Here is a 20,709-nt window from a genome sequence, read left to right on the forward strand (position 1 = left end):
AGGCACCTTCAGATTTCTTGCTACACCTAGATGGTATAAGAACTAGATGCCTACTTCTCTGAATTTTCATATCTTTCTGCCATTGTGAGCTCAAATGTTTGTATAGAGCAATCCCCTGCTGATGGTATTTGGAGAATAAAGGTTTAAAATATATACTTTGGAGACTTTTTACATAAGACAGATCAAAATGATGGGTGGTTGATCTCGCATAACTCATTAAGTAGACAAGCAGGCTATCATGTAGAAGGCATTCCTTCCAAAAAAATACCTTTAAGGAAGAGGAGCTGATATAAATGAAGGGCATCTATGAAATTAATTTTAAAAAAGCTTTGCCAGTGAAATGCAAGCCTAAAACACTGAAACATTGAAAATGCTCACTTTGCCCTGGGTGAAACAGAATACACCAAATTTCATTTTCCTGCATATCTACAGCACAAAGGAAGAAAGGTGAGTTTCATTTTATTCCTTAGTAACAAGCAGAAATTAGGTGAGTCCCTAGAGTTGATACTCATTAAGGAACTGTCTAGATTAGAAAGTTTTGATAATTTTACTGTATCACTAGTTAGTTAAAGTACATGAAAAAGGAAATATATTGTTATAACTGTCGAGACGGGGGAGGGAAGAGGAAAGAAAGAAAAAAAAAAATCGCACCACTAACTGGCAGTTATACTAAGTGTTAATCACTCCTCAGTGAGTGGCTATGCCACAACTGTACTCAGTGTCCTCAGGGCAAGAATGTTGCCAAAATTAACACCATAAGTTTCCTTAGGAAGGAGGATTCTCATAAAAGTTAGAAAGCTAGTAAAAACATCCCTAAAAGTCCCTACTCAAATGCGAATATTTAAAATTCAGCAAAATCAGCAGGAAGACTACTTAAGAACTTAGAAGAGCCACCAAAAGTACACATAATTCGCTTGAATAATACAGGAAGCAGGGCAGCACTCAGGGAAGAGGTGGGGAGACTGAATGACAAAGTCCTAAAGTCAAGACACTTTTTCTGTATCCTTCAGAAAAAGGGAAACCCATCCCAACTCAATAGAAAATAGCATAAACCAAAGCAAGTAAAGCCTAATATTAAAATTAGAGGTAAAAGGGAATTTGAAAAGCGGATGGATAAACACATGGATACCGATAATTTATTCAAGAATATTAGCAGTAAGAACCCCAAAAGAGACCTGATGAATCTGCTAGCCTACCAAGGAGAAAATTAAAGGTGAAGATTTTGCAGAGAAGCAAATGAATGCTGTGCGTCAAGCTTCATTATGGGGCCAGTAGGAAGGTATGCAGACTTGCATTTTTCAAACAGTAAAGGTGAAGCACCACCAAGTATAACCAGAACAAATTTATTAACTACACAGCAGCAAGTGGCCATGACTCTGTAATACTGATGCAGAAGAGACCTTGTCCAATATTCAAATTTTAGCAAACTCTGGGAATATAATGTACAATGCAAAACTTAAAAAAATCAATTCAATTAGCTGAGGACACTACTTTGGTGGAATCACCCACTTCATAGATTTCATAGACATTAGGTCTGGAAAGGACCTTGCAAGATCATCAGATCCAGCTCCCTAACCAAAGGGAAGGCCGTCAGCAGGGGTCAAATGACCCCAGCAAGATTGGCATCCAAGTGTTTCTTAAAGGAATCCAGAGGTGCCTGCACCACCTCTGGGGGGAGTCTATTCCAGGCCAAGGGGAAAATAAAACTAAGATAAAATTTTGTCTGGTTTATTCTTGGTTTTATATTTCCAGTAGTGGCATCTCAAAATGTTATGCAACTCTGACTAACCATACAAAGGGTTTTAAGAATGCACAAGGTCAAATCACCTTTCACTTTTCTTCCTTTATTAAAAATACAGCAGAGTTGGGCTGCCCCGGCCTGTTTAGACTCACATGGACCAGGGTTGGTGTAGTTAAAAACAAAGCTATTAGCAGGTTTTCTCAGAATTAAGGTACTACTTAAGTAACCCTTCTTTTTTTCCCCCTTTTAAGCTCTTTAATGTCACTTTAGCAATTATTCCCTTATGTAATTGGCTGACATTTAATGTTTATGGAAACATTTTACAAGTAATTCATATGTCATTTTCTAAATGCTTTAGGGTTAATTGGTCTTTTTGTAGTGCATTAAAAAGCCTGTTAATTATTAGTCAGCAATGGGGAAAAATGACTGGGAGGTCATTTTGATAATAGTTTGGACCGCACAGAACTGCTATTTGTAATTAACAAAATGCATTTGGGTTGCTTTTGGCATAAAGCATTGACCTTATGGTCAACCTCTGGCTTGGGCCTAAAGCTGGAAGGTCACAAGTGAGGAGGATAACTTACCGGATCATAACATTTGTTTTGTTCTGCCTATCAGAGGACAGCTTGTAAAGGACTTACTGATCAAGTTTAATGCTTAAAGTTCATTTGGGTGAGTTGGTAAAGATGTGAATATAAGGAGGAGACAGTTATATGGGAAACTTCTGGGTATTTTGCAAGACAGAAGGAAAGCAGTGTCCGACAAACAGTTATTTTGAAACAAACTCCAGACAAAATGTAATAATTAGGAATAGGGATAGAGAAAAGGATCCAGATGAACTTCTTCCTGTAGGTCACTGGTTGGCTAAAGAAGGTCTGCAAGGGAAATTCTTCGCAACACTAGGCTGGTGAGTTCTTTATTCAAAATCATTTGAAGGGGAGTGTTTTTTCAGAGAGTGCACAGGTTGCCCTTCGAATCTTAAAAGTCACAAATCACTCTAGCTTCAGTGGGCTTTGAATCAGGTCCTAAGAGAATGTAAATCTTGGGGGAAAGTTTGAGACTGGAACACTCCAGACAGCACGCTTTTCTCTTTGTAATTGCAACAAAGGGGCAGCAATCAAGTCAGCTTTCCCAAGCTGACCCATTCCAGGTTATTTACCTGTTCCTGTGGGAACTCCTTTCAAGAGTAAAGGGAAAAATAGTCAATGATAGCCAATCTTTCCACAGGCAATACCAGTCACTCCCCTGTCATGCCTGACTAAACATTTCTTATATAAAAATACATCCATTTAACTGCTAAGAAATTTTAAAAACAATCAAATAACCCTACTGTTGTTAGGTCAGAAGATAAACTATTGAAGCTTCAGCAACTGTTATCTGGCCCTATAACAGGCCATCAGTGATCAGTGCCTCATGTCTCACATACTGGAAAAGGCCTTTAATTTGGCTAGGCCTCTCTCTTTTCTTCAGCAGTGTCCAATATGCAGTGTACTGTTAGGTGAGGTTGCAAAAGCAAAAACAAGCTTTTGCACAGCAAGAGGGTATACCAGGGGTGGGCAATTATTTTGGGCGGAGGGCCACTTGATGAGTTTTGGCAAGCTGTCAAGGGCCGCATGGGTAGCCATGCCCCTTCAGTTGCCCCACCCCCTTGTTGCCATCTTGGGACTGGAAGCCCTGCCCCTGACCTTTGCCACTGGAAGCCCCACCCCTGACCCCTGACCTTTGCCACCGGAAGTCCCTCCCCTTGCACAACTTACCAGGTAGCAAGGGATTGTGACCCCTCTAACATCCTGCCCCAGCAGTGGGGTTTCAGGGGCATCAGACCTCCCCCAGAACTTTCCCCCTACCTGTACCAGCTGGTCCCAAATGGAGGAGGCTCCGCCACCGCTTCTGCTGGTAGTCGGGCTCACCCTGTCCCCAGCAGCACCTGGTAGGCTGGTTTCAGTTGCACGCTGTTCCGTATAGGACGGACCTGGCTGGGTCTGTACTGGGCAGGAAAAGTGGCATGCAGCTGGAGTCAGCTCCTCACGTGCTGCTGGGGACAGGAGGAGCCTGGCCGGGTCTGCACTGGCCAGCAGAAGTGGCAGCAGAGCTATGTGCCACTCGGGATGGGACAAGTCTGGCCGGAGTAGCAGGGGCTCACCTGCACTTTCCCCCTGCCTGCACCGGTCAGTCCCGAGTGGCACACGGCTCTGCCACCGCTTCTGCAGCCTGGTGCAGACCCAGCTGGGCTCCTCCCATCCCCAGCAGCACGTGAGGAGCCAACTTCAGCTGCATGCCGCATTTCCTGGCCAGTGCAGACCCAGCCGGGCTTCTCCCATCCCCAGCAGCACGTGCAAAGCTGGCTTCAGCCGCGTGCTGCTCCAGATTGGACAGCCTGGATGGGTCTACACTGGCCAGCAGAAGTGGCAGCGGAGCCATGTGCCACTCGGGACTGACTGGCACAGGCAAGGGAAAATGCAGCTGAGCCCCTGCTGTTCTGGCTGGGCTCGTCCCATCCTGAGAAGCATACGGCTCTGCTGCCGCTTCTGCTGGCTGGTGCAGACCCAGCCAGGCTCCTCCCATCCCCAGCATCATGCAAGGAGCCGACTCCAGCTGCAAGCCGCCTTTCCTGGCCGGTGCAGACCCAGCCAGGTCCATCCCATCCGGAGCAGCACGTGGCTGAAGCCGGCTTCCCACGTGCTGCTGGGGACAGGGCGAGCCCGGCCGGGTCTGCACCAGCCAGCAGAAGTGGTGGTGGAGCTGTGTACCACTCGGGACTGACCAGCGCAGGTAAGGAGAAAATGCAGCTGAGCCCCTGCTCCTCCGGCTGGGCTTGTCCTGTCCTGAGCGGCACGCGGCTCCGCCACCACCTCTCCTCCCTGGTGCTGACTCTCCTCCCATAGCTGCAGCCCTGCTGCTGTTTCCCCTCCCCAGTGCTGACCCAGCCCGACCCTGCACAGCCTGAGCAGCATGGCACAGCATGGGGAAAACCTGCCTAGCAGTTGCTTTCCTGGGCTTACCTGCAGGGCAGGGCCCTTTCCAGTCCCGTGCAGCAAAGCAGAACCCAGCCCAGACACTCCTTCCCCTCACCGGCACCACAGGTTCTGGCCCAGCGCCCCCACCCCTCTCAAGCTGCAAACGTGGCCTGATCTGGTGGCGGGGTGAGGCCAGCTGGGGCAGGCTGAGGTCAGGGTTGGTTGCCTCGCAACCAGAACCCAAGGAAACAGCCTGAGATGCTGCAGCCAGTGGCTTGTGCTGCCGGAGGCTTTTAGAGAGGCAGCCGCCATTACATGGGTTTTGAAGGGGCTCCATGGGCCAGAGGGAAGTGCTTGGCAGGCTGTATCCGGCCTGCAGACTGTATTTTGCCCACCCCTGTGCTAACCACTTTCAGAAATGGGATATCAGGCCATTTCCCTGATCTAGTAGGATGGCTCCTAAGTGCAGGATTAAAACATTGTCTTCTGGTCTCTAAATATCTTATATATAACACATTAAGAAACATGGCACTGAAGAAAAGGGCACAAGTTTTAAAGAGTTCTTTCTTTTATAGATTTATCCTTTTTTTTGTAAAGATGTTTTGATAAGAAAGAATAGCGGCCTGGAACACTCTCTACACATTTTCAATTAAATACATGTAACCAAAAATCCTACCTTATTTCTATCCACCTGAAAAAAAAGGGAAAGACCTAGATTCCAATCCTACTTACATGGTACATCACCTTATTTTGCAAGCAGTACCACTGAAATCAAAAGGACTGGGAATCAAAGAAAACTAGTTGTATATAAAGGTGCCATTTGGCATGCATGAATAGGAATGGTATCTGACCCAGTGGTAGCTAGAGATCAAAATTACACTAAAGATACAGAACAATGCGTCATCCTCTCTATTCCTCCTTGGATTTCCATTCTGTTTCTTTCCACCGTTATCTGCATCTTTTCCTTCAGAATGGTGTTTGGACAAAGTTAATGGGACCTAGATGCATCTAATCCCTATTTGGCTACTGTGTCTGTTATCCAAACATTAATGCTCTACCAGGATCTCAGATTATCTTGTAATAATAAGAAAAGATAGGACTTGGATGTCTTCTTTCCAAGTCATCATTGTTTTGATGTTCCTCTTGCACTTCTTTTAACATGAAAATATTCCAGTTATTCTAGCACAGCTTTTGCATATATGATAGTAAGCTCCACTGCACTGCCATTTGCAATGTTCACATTGAGATAATGGAAAAGCACCAATAATAATAAAAGTCAGTGTCAGTCAGGAAAACTTCTATCCTGAAAGAAGACTCTTTTTGAATTGTGAGTGCATAATCAGCAGCATCCAAATATCTGGAGTGGCCAATGGAACAAATGCTTTTGACTTTGACAGATATTGCTAAAAAAAACAAAATGAGACAAATGGTGTCAAATTTGGTGTGGAAAATAGTGCAGCAATTGGCAAGCCCTTTGCAAGAAAAAGATAAAAAAGATGGCCTCCATATCCCACCTAAAATGGACAGCAGGCAGAGACAGGGCTGCTGACAAAGAAGACTGCAAGATTTAAGTAGTTACATAAAACCAACGTGTGGTAGATTTGGAGTGCTGTAGCTGTGACGGTTATGAAATACATGAGAAGCAAGGATTTTTTGTGATGCCTTTTACTGGACCACATACATAGCTGGGAGAAATGTCTGACAAGCTTGCAGGCACAAAACACCTTTCTTCAGGTCAGGGGAAAAAGCAATTGCAGCCTACGCTATGTAACAGACAAAAAGGCAACTTGTGTTAACTCCATATGCAAAGGAACAAAGACACTTCAAGGAGTGAAAGACAGCTGTAAACTAACAGCAAAATAAAGTTATCAGAAGTATCTTTAAAGCTCAATAAAACCAAAGACAGAGAGACCTTTGGGATTATCACAATGAGGCTTTCATCCTTAGCTGCCTGGAATACAGATATTTATTTTCTCTACCTGGTCCAGACTTGGCCCAAAATGGTTTAAATATTATGGAAGTTGTTTGTGAGATTCCTGAGACACAAATCTAAAACCCTAACTTCAACTCAGCCCTTAGTTCATGCCACTACATCCTAGGACTTGTGCCAGCAGCTTACAGCCACAGGCCATAATGACCCACAGAGCTTGGATCCAGCCCACAGCAGGGGTGGAAGTAACTGCTGATATGCAGGGGAGGGCATACCAGCCCTAGCCACCAATGTAAAGGGGCTGCATTCTGGGTTCCCAAGCCACCTGCAGCTACCCCAGCCTTCTCTGCTCTCTGCCCAGGGCTGCTCACTCACTTATCATCACTGCCAAATTTCCCATTTCCATTTGGCACTGGCCACATCTATCAGCACTGCATGGTAAGCAGCAGCTACATTACAGAGTGCATAACAGCAGCCTTCAATACAGCAGAGGTGACAGCAGGGGATCAGCCGCAGCAAGGGGAGGACTGGCAGCCCACAGCGTCATCTGGGTCACAAGCAGCAGCACGCATTTGTGAAAGGTTGCTGACTACTGTCCCAGGGTAAGCATTCCACATCTGAAAACACAGAAGCAGGAACAGAAACTGAGGTCAAGAGTTTGAGGGGAGAAAAATAGGGCCCTGAAGTTGGGCTTTTAAAATTCCTCTTTAGACACATAAATAAATGGCCTGACTTGCAAGAGGCTGCAAAAGTGCTGAACGCCTGAAAGTTTAATGGGTGCTGCTGGATGCTCAGCACTTTTAAAAATTGAGCATCTAAAATTGGATTAGGGAGTTTATAGGAACTCCTGCCCTGAGAGTACTATTTACCTTGCTTTAACCTATTTGAACTGGAAAGGGCCAACTAAACATGAGTAACTTCTTTTTAATACGCACCCTGAAGAATAAAAGAAGCATTTTCACTTCTTTTAACTTCAATCACTTAGCAGTACTCATCTCCTTGGCTCCCATTCATAACAAAAAAATTATCTTTTTTATTTTCTAAAATTTGTTTTAATCTCCCATTTCTGCTGCATTTTAAGTCAATACCTTCACAGTTAGGAATACACAAATATTTCCTATTCTGAAACTTCAGACACGGGATAAAACAAGCGTGCAAAGATTCAATTTCACATCTAACCCACTTGAGCAGCTTGGATTTGATTCTATGAAAACAAGCCAAAAAGATGCATCTATATTAGTTTTTAAAAAGACCAATCCATTAAGAAGTATTTATCATGTGGTACATTTTTATTAGAATTAACTATTGTAAATCAGATACTACTGGGTACTACAGATATTGCTCCAGTACAGACCAAAACTTACCCATAGCCCTTAGCTACCTTCCAGTAGCTCTTGCTAGAATTATAATAGGCTGTTAAGCAATCTCAGTCTATGCTACTGAAAGTTCAAAGCACAGCAGCTGGGCAGGGCTGAGTTAATGCAGAGACTCAAAATGCTTAATGATTCTAACCCAGTGCCAAGTATCTAGTTGGTCTGACAAAGGTCGCTTTGTCTCAGACCCCTTCTCTCCCCCTAACACATGGGAAACTTTAGAAATTCCCTTACCAAGGAGAACAATTAAGCTGAGCTACTTGGTCTTATGGGCTCTCAAGGTTAGCTTGCTGTTTTAGCCAAGACATATTTCCAGTCCTTCTCAGAACTAAAAACAACAACCTTCTACTTTTAATGACTTGCCTTTTATCTTTAATAAGGGATTATGGGATATTTTTCCAGCTAATACCTTAAAATCCAGATAATCATAAAAGCAATCAGTAATACCCAATATATGTTAATTACCCATTTCCTTCTCTTCTCTCTCTGTGGCACCCTGTCATTCATGTACGTTAATTTACCTATAATAAGGCTGTAAATCAAAAAAAGAAATCAATAAAACCTGTGGAAAGCCACCGCTTTATATTTTGGTGGTTAAAGGCAGCTGTGAATGTTAAACATGATGGCCAAGGATGTACTGAACTACCCAACTCAGAGACTCAATCCTGTAATCCATCCTCATGTGCAACTCCCACTCAAATCAATGAAATGCAGTGCTGTTGAAAGATCACCGTGTTGGGATAGCAGTCAAACTCTCCACTTAGCTAGCAAGTCTGATATTGGATGCCCAACTTATAAAAGAAAACCATGCTCAATGAGCCAGGAACCTATCATTTAAAGCCTTGTGTAATATCTTAAAATGGAATTGTCAAAGGAACCACAGGGAAAAAGAGGCTTGGAAGTTTTCAATTCAAGTCTAGGAGACAGCAAAGTGAAAAAGCCCCACTGTACACTGTACTATTCTAACTGGGTTTGCTGAAGATTGCAGAGGACACAAATTAATTGCCAAGCTTCCTTAATCACCAGGTGATTACGGGTTCCTAAAGTTGTTTAAGATACAGAAACCAAGGTCATTTTCTTCTCCAGTGAATTATGAAGGCACTGGAATGAACAGAACTGATTACCCACTGGCTGAGATTGTAGGATGCATCATGTCCTTGGAAATGTCAAACAGACACAATTCATTTAGGGTAACTGAAGAAACAATAGTCTCAGGACACCAAAAGGTAGATTTAAGGAAAGGCTGGCATTCCCCATGCCTCAGGTCATAAACTGTTCAGTAGCAGGGTCTGAAATAAATGAACACTTTTCATAGCACAACACTGCACAGCTAAGTGCTATATTTGAGTTCAAGTCATAAGCCTGTAATTTTTGAAAGGTACTTGATGGTCTCAAACACTTAAAAGTTTTATTAGTGACCAACTGTCTCAATTGAGGGTAGGATAGATTAAACCAATGTCTCACAAGCAGGATGATGTGGAACTCTGGGGTGCTCCGAGATCCTTTTAAGGGTATCACTCAGTATTAGCACTGTTAGGTATACAAATACCTACACACGATTCACAAGATCAAGCCAGGAATTTCTAAGAGGAATCCATAGTGTCAAAAGCATTCTTTCCTGTTGCAGTCTGAATTCTTTGCAACAGAATAATTGCTTTATTATTTTTCTATTGTAAAAAGCGAGTGAGAGCTTAAAGCTAGCATTTCCCAAGGGATGCCTTTAGTATAAAAAGGTTGAGAACCACTGGGTTAAACTGCAAATGTCATACTAGTTAAAAGATTATTCTAAAAGCCCTATAAAATAACTTAATCCATAAATTATTATTCTCCTTTTTCCTATGGGCATGAACCATACTAGTATAAACATTTCTATACTGGGACAGCCATATCCACACTAGGGAAGCTTATGCCACTTTAAATACACAGAAAGGTAAAACAAGACCTTTCTAAAGTAGGCAAAGCTTAAACCACCAGGCAAGCAAACACATTCCCCAACACCGCTAGTGGAATTTTCCAGGCTGCTCAGCATTTGCCTAACACTACCAACTCTCAGAATGATATCTCTGCTTGACTTCTCTGGGGGTTTGCCGGGTCAATGCCGAGTTTTCTTCCAAATATCTGTCCTTTAAACACATATGCTCTAGTCTGCCTCTTAAAAGGCACGAAGTTACAAAACTACCTCCTGTTAAACTAAAGAGCTGCACTGCAACCCACCTACCCACATCTTTCCTTTCACATAACACAAAAGCTCCTAAGTCATTTAGGAGCCAAGTCAATTATCTCATCAAACTAAATAATTATAGTTTGTGCTCTGCTGACCACCCAGAAGAGAGACACCTGCATGGCAGAACCACAACAGGCGATTCACAGGAAACTATATACTTTTCATGGGAATTTGCTTATAAACATCAAATTAGCGGATTAAGATTTGAAATACAGCAACTCACCTTCATTAGGCTGTTGCAAAGAGACCTGCTCCATTCATTAAAACAACACCACCCCTGACATGCATCAGTACAGATAAGACTCCCACTGAAATGAATTCACATATAGTCTCACCATCATCTGTAGTTCTCTGACTGCCAATCAGACAACAGATCTTATTTGTAATCCTGCTTTCTACAAGCGTCTGGATGTTGTGGGTCAGGCTTTAAAGGGGTTTCTAAATCTGAATTCTCCTAGTATGCAGTCAGTGTTCAACCAAGGCCTAGATCCAGTTGCTCTTTTTGGTTCAAGAGTTGCTCCCAATGTTAGTGACTAAGACAAAGACACATTCTATCATAATTCCTTCATTAAATACCTAGCAAAGGAATTGCTGATTGCCCGCCACCGAATATGACTGTAATCAAACAGCTCCACATCCGCATTAGCACAGACCTCTCTTTATGTCAGTGTTTCCCAGCTCTCAGTAGACTATCTAGTAGAACACCTCTGACGGAGGGTCAGAAATGAAAATTCAAATGTAGGTGAGTGTGTACCATAATGGCACCAACTGTCAGTCACCATCATTCAGGGCTCTGATGACCTGACAAGGACAGGTGGTTCTTGATATGTAGGCTGAGGATAACAGTGTGGGAACAACTCTCTAGAAAGAGCAAGAAGGAAGTGGGCTGAACAGGTCTCTGAAAGAAACAACAGAATCTTGACAGATGGGAGCTGCTCTATTCTAGTCTCAAATGAGCATGTGCAAAATGATAATTTTTTTTAACAGCTTGTAACTTGGACAGATTTCAACATGAACAAAAAAAAGGCACATTCTATTACTCAGGGCTCCCATGTCATATTTCAAAGAAGAAAAAGAGAAAGAAAAGAAAAGAAAACAACCCTCCCCCCACACATCCTGCATTAGAGCATCCCATGACAAATTTCAGTACAAATGTTAAAAGTTTGGCCAAGATGAAAGCAGCTGAAAACAGAACCGCATAACTGGAAGTGTCCATAACAGGCCGAGTGCAAGTCCCACCTTAATTAAACAGGCAGTAGTTTAATGGCACCCCCCCCACACACACACATACACGCAAATGACTACCAAGCCTTATTTTGGTTTTCAACAGTTTACTGCAGAAACACTAGAATTCCTGCACATTTATTTCAATGCCAGTGCAGACACTTTGATTTCCTGACTTCCAAACACACCTGAAGTACCACAGTGCCAAGCGTGGGATTACTCTGAAATAATGCATGTGGTCTTGCAATAACAAAAAAAACCCATAATGTTAATTCATTTGAAAACTAGAGATGGAAGAAAGCAAGTTCACCTAACAGTATGCCTATTAGGAATATGCTATGAAAAAAAACAAGCAAACTTTGGTGAGCTGCATTTGTTTAGCTTGCTTCATAATCCTAAAATTACATGCTATTTAACTCGCTGCCAGAACCTCAGTCAACCAATGTAACCTGTTCACAGTGTCCTTCCCTCCCTTGTAATTTGAATTACTTTTTATTTTTCCTTGATGCTCACTTCAAGCTAGAACCAGTACATTCTAAAAAGAATCCAAACCACCCAATGAGCAAAGCATTTTGTAAGTATTATCATCACTTTTAAAGAATAAATATTAGATTAACAGCAACAACCTTGTGTAATTTACATGGACAACGTGATGACTCTATAAAGCAATCGTTGAGTGAAGTTGTAGCAAAAATATTGGCCTAGTACCTTGCTTGTCTTGTAGGCATAAGAGCCACTTGGTCTTTTTCTGCATTACCACATCCCTAAAAATGTAAACTAAATGACACTTACCTGATAAGATGTGCAATTACAATTATTCAGTTGCTAAATATATCGTGGCATGTGGTACCGACCTCAATGGGGAGTCAGCTCTGACGTGTTAGCATGTTTTATGTTCATGACTAATGCCAACTAATCCCTAGCTCCTAGTACCAGGGAGCTAATATCAACTGCAATTCGAAGTGAAACTTTGTGTAAACTGTTCTGGCTAATAAGAGGTTTAAGTGGGCAGCATGAAGAACTTCCCAACACCTCTCCAACTGAAGGGTCATAGCCGCTGATAGTCAGGTGCATTTTAGTTTTACCTAGGGATCTTTCCCCACCAGCAATTTCTAAAGCTGTGTGGTAAGTACCTAGCTTCAGCAATGTAGTACTACCCACAGGCAAAACTGCATATTGTATATGTCTTAATTTTGCTGGTATGTAACAGTTTCCCAGAATCTCCAATATCAACATTGTTATAAACACTAGCCATCATCCAATGCCAGTCACACTCCTACTTCTATTAATAGAGTTTTTGCTTATTCATAATAGATGTGGCGAGAACAGCACCAGTGAACAACGCAGACCATGTTCTTTACCCCTGTTAAGAGTATACTCATAGCTTGTTTATGATGTGCCAATTTATTTCACTTGCTCTTAGCCAAAAGGCTGAACTACATCTAGGACAGTCCAAAAACTGGACATCCAGAGGACTCAGGCAACAAATCAGCACCATTTGTTTTAAAGGGAAAATAAATGAGATCACTAGCTGGCCCTTAGAGCAAAAGAAAAAATGGAAACAGACTAGGCCTTTTCAGCAACAATCATGTTTTCCATACATGTAATAGAAAGGAAAGCTAGGCTATCTACTCACCATTTTCAAATGCAGATGCTGGCCCTTTGGACAACAGTTACTATCAATTAATATGAGCCCTTGAGTCACAACATTAATGTACATCCATGTTACACAGTGTTGTCTCTTCTATGCACTAATCCTTAACTTGACTAAAGAACAATCAAACTTACAATCAAACTTTTAAAAAATTACACATTGGCTGCTTGCCAGGCTCCAAAATTGTGGACTGTGCACCAAGCAAAACATTTCAAGCACCTTTGAAACATTCCAAAAGTAGCTGAAGTAATCCAAATAGTACCTCTTTAAATAAAGTACTATTTTGGAGCATTTTGCTTTTCATTACGTATGCATGAAGAAGAAAGGAAGAATCAGGTGGACAGCGTGCCAGCTGTCCTGCTATTGGCTCTTTTTCCAGGTACTGGGGCACTGCCAGGGTCCCAGTTCATCCACTGGAATGGAGTTCTCTCTCCTATGAAGGGCTCCATTCCTGTGAGCAGAGGAAATTACTAACCTTATGAGAGACTCTTGCATTACCTTTTACAACACATTAAAGATTTTAAATAGTTTTTTAAAACTTGATTGATAGAAAGGTGGATGTGATGTCAATCCACATGTGTTGCACATCCACCTATCTATCCATTTTCTCTTCCCGAGTCTTAACAAAATCTTTCACACTGCTGCTTGCTTGGGTAAGATTATATTTAAAAAGTGAACCAGACAGCTTCTCTGCATCAACTGTTGCAGACTGGAGAGGCACAAACTTCTTCACAAAGGAACACCTTTAGCCAAGAGGCGGTGGCACTGAACTTTCCCATTCCACTTGGGATTAGGTCATACCCTTGTTGCTGTTAATGTGGCAAAGTAATATTAGAACAGTACATATGTATTTTTAATTTCCTTTAACATATTCTGTGGGTGCACAGACAGGAGCAGCTAGACATAAAGTCATTTTGCTATGGTCTCACAGTTCTCTGTGGTTCACCAGCAAGTGCTCTGCAACCTGCCATTAGGGAAGGGCTGTTTAAATGTTTTGTTTCCTCACCCATAGCCCAGAGTTTCCTGCTTAACACCATAATGAAGGCTGATTCCAGAGGTTTGGACCTCAGACTTTCCATGGAAATGCTGAATGACCTTTAGGTCATTACAGGTAAGCATGGCCTAGAAAGACTTTCAAAACAAAAATGTCTTTGGTTATTAGCAATTGTGTGAACAGAGACACACACAAAAGCATTTCTGCTCCAAGCCTGTTGAGTTTGAAAGTTGTCTTCAACAGGAGAGTCCCATTTTAAATGAATTCTCTGCATAACTAAAAGAAAATATACAGCCTTGGTAGCAAGCAAAATATTTTAGCTCTTCCAAAATACTTACTCTTCTTATGCAACTGAAAAATCTGGTTGTTCTTGCTTAAAAGGATGGCCAATTCACATGTACAGCTATTTCCCTGCACACCAAAATCCACTGCTAGATACCCCAAGGAGAGACTGACCTAATTCTGCTTCCCAGGAAGAAAGTCAAGAATAGAACCAGCCATTGACTAAAAGAACAGAGTTAAGATGACACAGCATGCTTGTCAAAAGCTTTTCCTTAATCAAATTCTGCTGTTAGACCATCAAACCCAAACGCAGATCTTGAATCATCTCTATTAACACCACCACTGCCGCATCAGTCTTTGCAAAAATCTATGTCATTATGTCATCTTCCTGGAAGACTGTTCCGTCTTTCATTTGCTGGATATGTTCAAGCCCTTTTTTTTAAGTGAAAACTGCAGGAATGTAATATAATACTTCTGTCGGGAGTAGGAAAGGAAAACAAAAGCCATGCTAGCAACTGTAACCTGCCAATGCCTGCCAAGCTGCAGGCATCAGTTAGTTAAAAGGGATGCTTGTAGTACCATCATTAAAACAACAAGCAACATGCAGTCTAGGATATGTATACATAAAGACCACTATTATTCAATGCATGTACTTAAATTTAAGCCTGTGAGTGAGTCCTTGCTGGATTGGGCTCTTACTCTGACCAGTTAAATGTGAATTAGATAAGAATATGTGCCAGATGAGATAGCATTACTCCAGCACTTCTCATTCTGGACCAGCTGCGAGGAAGCAAAAATCAGAATCACCAGGAATCCTGTTTTTCCCTGATAAAAAAAAAAAATCACAAATCCTCTGATAAAAAATCCAAAATCTATAATTAAAATGAAAGTCCGCTATATATAAAGGTATCAGTTGAACACAATGTTTTATTGATATATTTACAATTTTAAGGCAATTTGGAAGCCTACCAGTACCTCAATCACTATAATAAAATAAATGCTAAATACATATAGATTTTGGTATTTGACTTGAGGTTTTCTATCTTGGGAAATCAGAGCTCCCCCTGCCCCCTTAGCTCACAGAACACAGGTCCAGGACCCTCACTCACTCACACAGCCCCCCTGCTACTTCTGCTGGTGTCCCTCACCCCCCACACTCCATCTACAGCCCTCTGCCCCCCCAGACCTGCTGGAGTGGGGGCCCAGCTAGCAGGGCATCAGGGGCAGGGACCTGGGTCCACAACCCTCTGCCCCCTCTGCAGGAGGCAATGGCTGTTGCAGTGCAGCGGAGCCCAGCTCTCCCCCCACTGCCTGCTGTGGGCTCAGACAGGCAGTGCAGCCAGCTCCCCGCCACTGCACGCACTCCCACGAGGCAGGGGGGACCCATGCCTCCCAAATCTGTGCACAACAGAAGGGTGGGCGCAGGCTGTTCACTGTGGGCTTGGGCTCCCCACCCTGCTGCTGCCCTGTGGAGCCTCCGCAGCCCAGCTGGTGTGACCCGGCACTGCAGGGCCACACAGGGAAGCTGCATACCACTGCAAGCTCCACGCTGCCCTAGCAAGGTGTCCCCTGCCCACACGGCAACAGCAGGGGCAACAGCGCAGTGTTGTGCCCCTCATTGCTACCACATGCGCAGTGAATGCCTGCACATATTACCCATTTTTTAAATGCAGGGATTGGCTTACAATTTTTTACCCCGATTGAACTTTGTTAAGCATTTGGCTTGCCTTAAAATTTGGCATGAATTTTAAAGGTCTTTCTTTTTTTAAAACTGCATTTGCTAGTAAGTGCCACATTAGCATAACTCATTAATAAGAGTGCTTGGACCATTTGCGTACAACTACAAATATCTTGGGGGGAAATGCTGATTTTTCACACCTCAGATTCTCCCCAAAAGAATGATTATATAAAAAATACAGGGTTAGATTTTTTCAAAATCATTTATCTTTGGTCTAACTATCAAGGTCAATCAGTGTTTTACCATTGACTTCACCACTAAATAAGGAACTGTGTGAAAGAAAAGGATTTATTAGGGTGATACCTATTATTGGATCAATTGCATAGTTGGCATAGAGTTAGACAAGCTTTTGAATGCAGACATTATTCTTCAGGAAGAATGGCAAACAAAGTCAGACCCAACTACATGTGCTTTTGAAAATCTCATCAGCAGAAAATGTAAAGTGGTCATGTCCAAACCAGAGGCCATAATATGATTTGTTTTTCTGGTTTTTTGTTTGTTTGGTTTTTTTTGGGGGGGGGGGGGGCAGTGTAATGCTTGTGCCCTGCCCCTGCCCTTCACTCCCAAACCACAGCCCCCCAGTCCTGCTGCTGCCCCTCACTCCTGACCCACAATACTCCACCACCCAGATCATGCTGGTGCCCATTACTCCTAACTGGCCCTGCCTGTGCCCTGAGCCCCTAACCCACAGTTCCCCACCTCCCTCATGCCCCTCATTCCTAACCCTCAGCCTCTTGCCACCCAGCTCTGCTGATGCCCATCACTCCTGACCCACAGCCCCTTGCCCCCCCCTGCACCCCCCAGCCCTGCTACCCACATAGCTCCCTGCTGCCCCTGAAGAACACCCTGCCCTCTTCTCCCACTGGAAAGGCAGGCACCTCCCCCGCCTCTCCACCCTGGCACCCAGACAGATTCCCCCAGGGCTGGCAGGCACCCAACCTTCTCCACACACACACACACACACACACACACACAGTCCCCAAGCCCTGGCCCTCCAAACCCCGCCCCCCACAGACTTATCTGCTTCCAGCTGCCGGGGTAGGCACACAGAGACATGTGAAGCCCCCCCTCCAATCACACTCCCCCCACCCTCCTCCCAGTGCCAAGCACCTCCTGTAGTAAATCCTACATTTTTTGTTGGGTTTTTTTTATTCAAAAATGCATTCCCTCCCCTTCCCCAACCATTTCTGACTTTTTCTCTCCCTCTCTATTCCCTATAGATAAGTATAAGTGAGCTATGACATAGGATAAGCTTCAGCATTTTATTTTGGTAGCAAGTTGTATTTGTGTTGTTTTTTCTCCTTCTTTATATTGTATAATTATTATGTTTATATTGACTTTTATTGTTCTTTTATGTAGGCCTAAATCATACAGTATCAGTAAAACAGTAATATAGAACAATAAAAGTCAATATAAACATAATAACCCACCATTGTACCAAGGCTGCACATGCACAGTAAGAACACCTGGAGCCCTCTGGAACAGAACTGACACTGCCTGGACAGGCCCTCCACATAGGAGATCAGAGGTAGTCTGCCCCATAAAAGAGGTAGTGAAGACTGACTCGTTGGGACACCCTCTCCATCTGCACCAGCACCATGCCACACCACCTATCCACCCAGAGGCCCTGCCGGTGACCCCGCTCTGGACAACACCTACTGGACAAGGACCCCTTTCCTGCCTGGATAGGTAGCTATCACCCCCACCCTCTCTTCAACCAAGGACTTGGACTCTGCTTCTCTTCCCTACCTGAACTCCAACCCTTCCACTGAGTCTCTTTCTCCTGCTGCCATTGTGAGTGCTTGCGTGGTGGGGGGGGGACCAATAACTTCATGGGCCTGTGTAGCATGTTGTCTGTTTAATAAAACTGTTATTTGGACCCTGATTTGGGTTGTGCTTTACTACAGTTCCGACCCTGCTCCAATCTCTGCTCCTCACCTCTCTAACTTCTGTCTCATTTCTCCCTCTCGTGCTTCTGTCTCACTGCCACCTCCAACACCTGTCCCATGCTCCTGTGGCTCCAGCCATCTTGAGCTCCTCTCTGCCTGCAAATCCGTTTCTTTGCCACCATCTCATCCCCACTGCCTTTTCCCCTGATCTCTGCCATTGCTATTGTCTCATTCCGACTGCATTTTCCCCTGATCTCTGCCATTTCTATTGCCTTATCTCTGCTGCCTTTTCCTCTGATCTCCCAGCTTTCTGCCTCTATCATCTGGCTGTTTCCTCCTTGCCACTGGGCTTTTTCCCTTGCTTCCACCCTGGCACCAGGTGAGCCCGAGTAACCCCAAGGCCACTTGACCTTAAGTAACCCCAAGCCTCAGCTCCCCAGCCAGCTTCTCTATAGTCCACCAGTTCTAATCCCGGTTCCAGCAACTTTTACTCCCTACACTTTAACTCTCTCTCACCTTAACCTTCCCCCAAGTATCCCAGGTACCCCAAGCACACACATACACACACCATACCATCCAAGTTAGGAATTTACCTATGTGTATGTGTAGGTGGGTTGTATGTGTGTGAACTGGTGAGTGTGCGTATGTGTATATGTCATTGTGTGCATGATATTTGAATTAGTAATCTGTGTATGCGTACTGAGCTTGTGGGTATTGGCAAATGATTTTTGTCTAACTTTTGGTGTGTATAGCGTGTAGGTGCTTGAATTGGTGATAGGTGTGCATGTGCCTAGGCTGGTAATTTTGGATGTGTATGTGCCTGAGTTGGTAGTGTGTGCATGCGTGCCTGGTTGAGGTGCATGCACCTAGAGTCTGTGTATGCGCCAAGTGTGTGTGCATGCACCTAACTGATTTTTTTGAGTGTGTGCATGTGCAATTGTATACCACACCCTCCTGTCTAACAGCACGATATTGAGATCCTGAGCATTGGCCTGACCCCACAGGGCAACACACTCCTTGCTAGGACAAGCCAGGAAATGCCAGGAAAAACTTCAATGTTGAGCAGAGCCAGAGCAAAATTGCAAACATTTGTTGATATTTTAAAAACCACCAGGATGGAGATGGGAGGAGCCAAAAAGAGGACATCAGGGAAAACCCAGACATATGGTAACCCTAACGTAGAGCACTTTCAGGGACCAGATCAGGTAAAAATTGTTACTTGTCTGCACCTCCAATGCTACTGTCTACTCTCAAGGAATAGTCAAGGCTAATGTATTGCAATCACCATGATAGCACACATTTTAACTAAAAAATAGAGGAAAGGAAACAAAAAGGCAGAACTGCTGATTTCATAGATTTCATAGACATTAGTGCTGGAAGGGACCTCGGAAGATCGAGTCCAGCCCCCCGCCCAAAGGGCAGGACGTCAGCTGGGGTCATAGGATCCCAGCAAGATAAGCATCCAGTTTCATCTTGAAGGTGTTCAATGAAGGCGCTTGAACAACCTCCGGCGGCAGGCTGTTCCAGACCTTGGGGGCTCGGACAGTAAAGAAATTCTTCCTTATGTCCAGCCTGAAACGATCTTGTAGTAGTTTGTGACCATTCGTCCTCGTCATCCCTCTGGTGAACAAACATTCCCCTAGATACTGGTGGTCACCCCTGATAAACTTGTAGGTGGCCATCAGATCACCCCTGAGCCTGCGCTTTTCCAGGCTAAAGAGCCCCAGGGCTCTCAGCCTGTCATCGTAGGGTCTGCTTCCCTGACCTCTGGTCATGCGCGTGGCTCTTCTCTGGACTCTCTCAAGCTTCTCCACATCCTTTTTGAATTGTGGAGCCCAAAACTGGACGCAGTACTCCAGCTGCGGCCTCGCTAAGGCCGAGTACAGGGGGAGAATGACGTCCCGGGATTTGCTTGAGAAGCATCTATGGATGCAAGCCAGCGTTTTGGTCGCTTTACTAGCCGCAGCATCGCATTGCAGGCTCATGTTCATCTTGTGGTCAATGATGACCCCCAAGTCTCTTTCTTCCATAGTGCTAACCAACATAGCACTGCCGAGCCTATAAGGATGCTGCGGGTTTTTTTTCCCCAAGGTGGAGAACCTTGCATTTATCGGCATTGAACACCATCAGATTCTCATCCGCCCACTTGCTGAGCCTGTCCAGGTCAGCCTGGATCATCCGCCTGTCTTCTGGTGTGGATGCTTTGCCCCAAAGTTTGGTGTCATCGGCGAACTTGGCCAGTCCACTTCTGACTCCAGTGTCCACATCATTAATGAAGATGTTTAACAGTATGGGTCCAAGGACAGAGCCCTGGGGGACCCCACTGGTCACAGGACACCACGATGAGTGACTTCCATCAATTACTACCCTCTGGGTCCGACCCCGGAGCCAATTTTCCAGCCAGTGGATCGTGGGGGACCCAAGGCGACAATTGGCCAGTTTCTCCAAGAGACGATCATGGGACACCAGATTGAAGGCTTTTTTGAAGTCAAGATATATGACATCAATCTCATCTCCCTTGTCCAGGTGATAGGTCACCTGGTCGTAGAAGGAAATGAGATTGGTCAAGCAAGACCTACCCGCAACAAACCCGTGCTGGCTATCCCTTAAGATGTTGGCGTCGGCCAGTCCATTAAGGATGGCCTCCTTAATAAACTTTTCTAAGATCTTCCCCGGGATAGAAGTCAGGCTGATGGGCCTATA

At 44.1% G+C, this 20,709-nt stretch overlaps 1 protein-coding gene and 1 long non-coding RNA gene across 3 annotated transcripts in view; one reads left to right on the forward strand and one right to left on the reverse strand.

The window, feature by feature from the left end:
* The window catches only part of SLC4A4 (solute carrier family 4 member 4), a 320,050-nt gene that overhangs the window by 187,574 nt on the left and 111,767 nt on the right, over positions 1 to 20,709 (reverse strand). The window lies entirely within an intron of this gene.
* Positions 2,408 to 17,649, forward strand: LOC109284611 (uncharacterized). Its single transcript, XR_002092145.2, has 3 exons — positions 2,408 to 2,648; positions 14,116 to 14,214; positions 17,560 to 17,649. It is a non-coding gene; the product is annotated as an uncharacterized LOC109284611 (long non-coding RNA).

This window comes from Alligator mississippiensis, chromosome 2 (assembly GCF_030867095.1).
Source record: "Alligator mississippiensis isolate rAllMis1 chromosome 2, rAllMis1, whole genome shotgun sequence".
NCBI classification, from domain to species: Eukaryota; Metazoa; Chordata; order Crocodylia; family Alligatoridae; genus Alligator; species Alligator mississippiensis.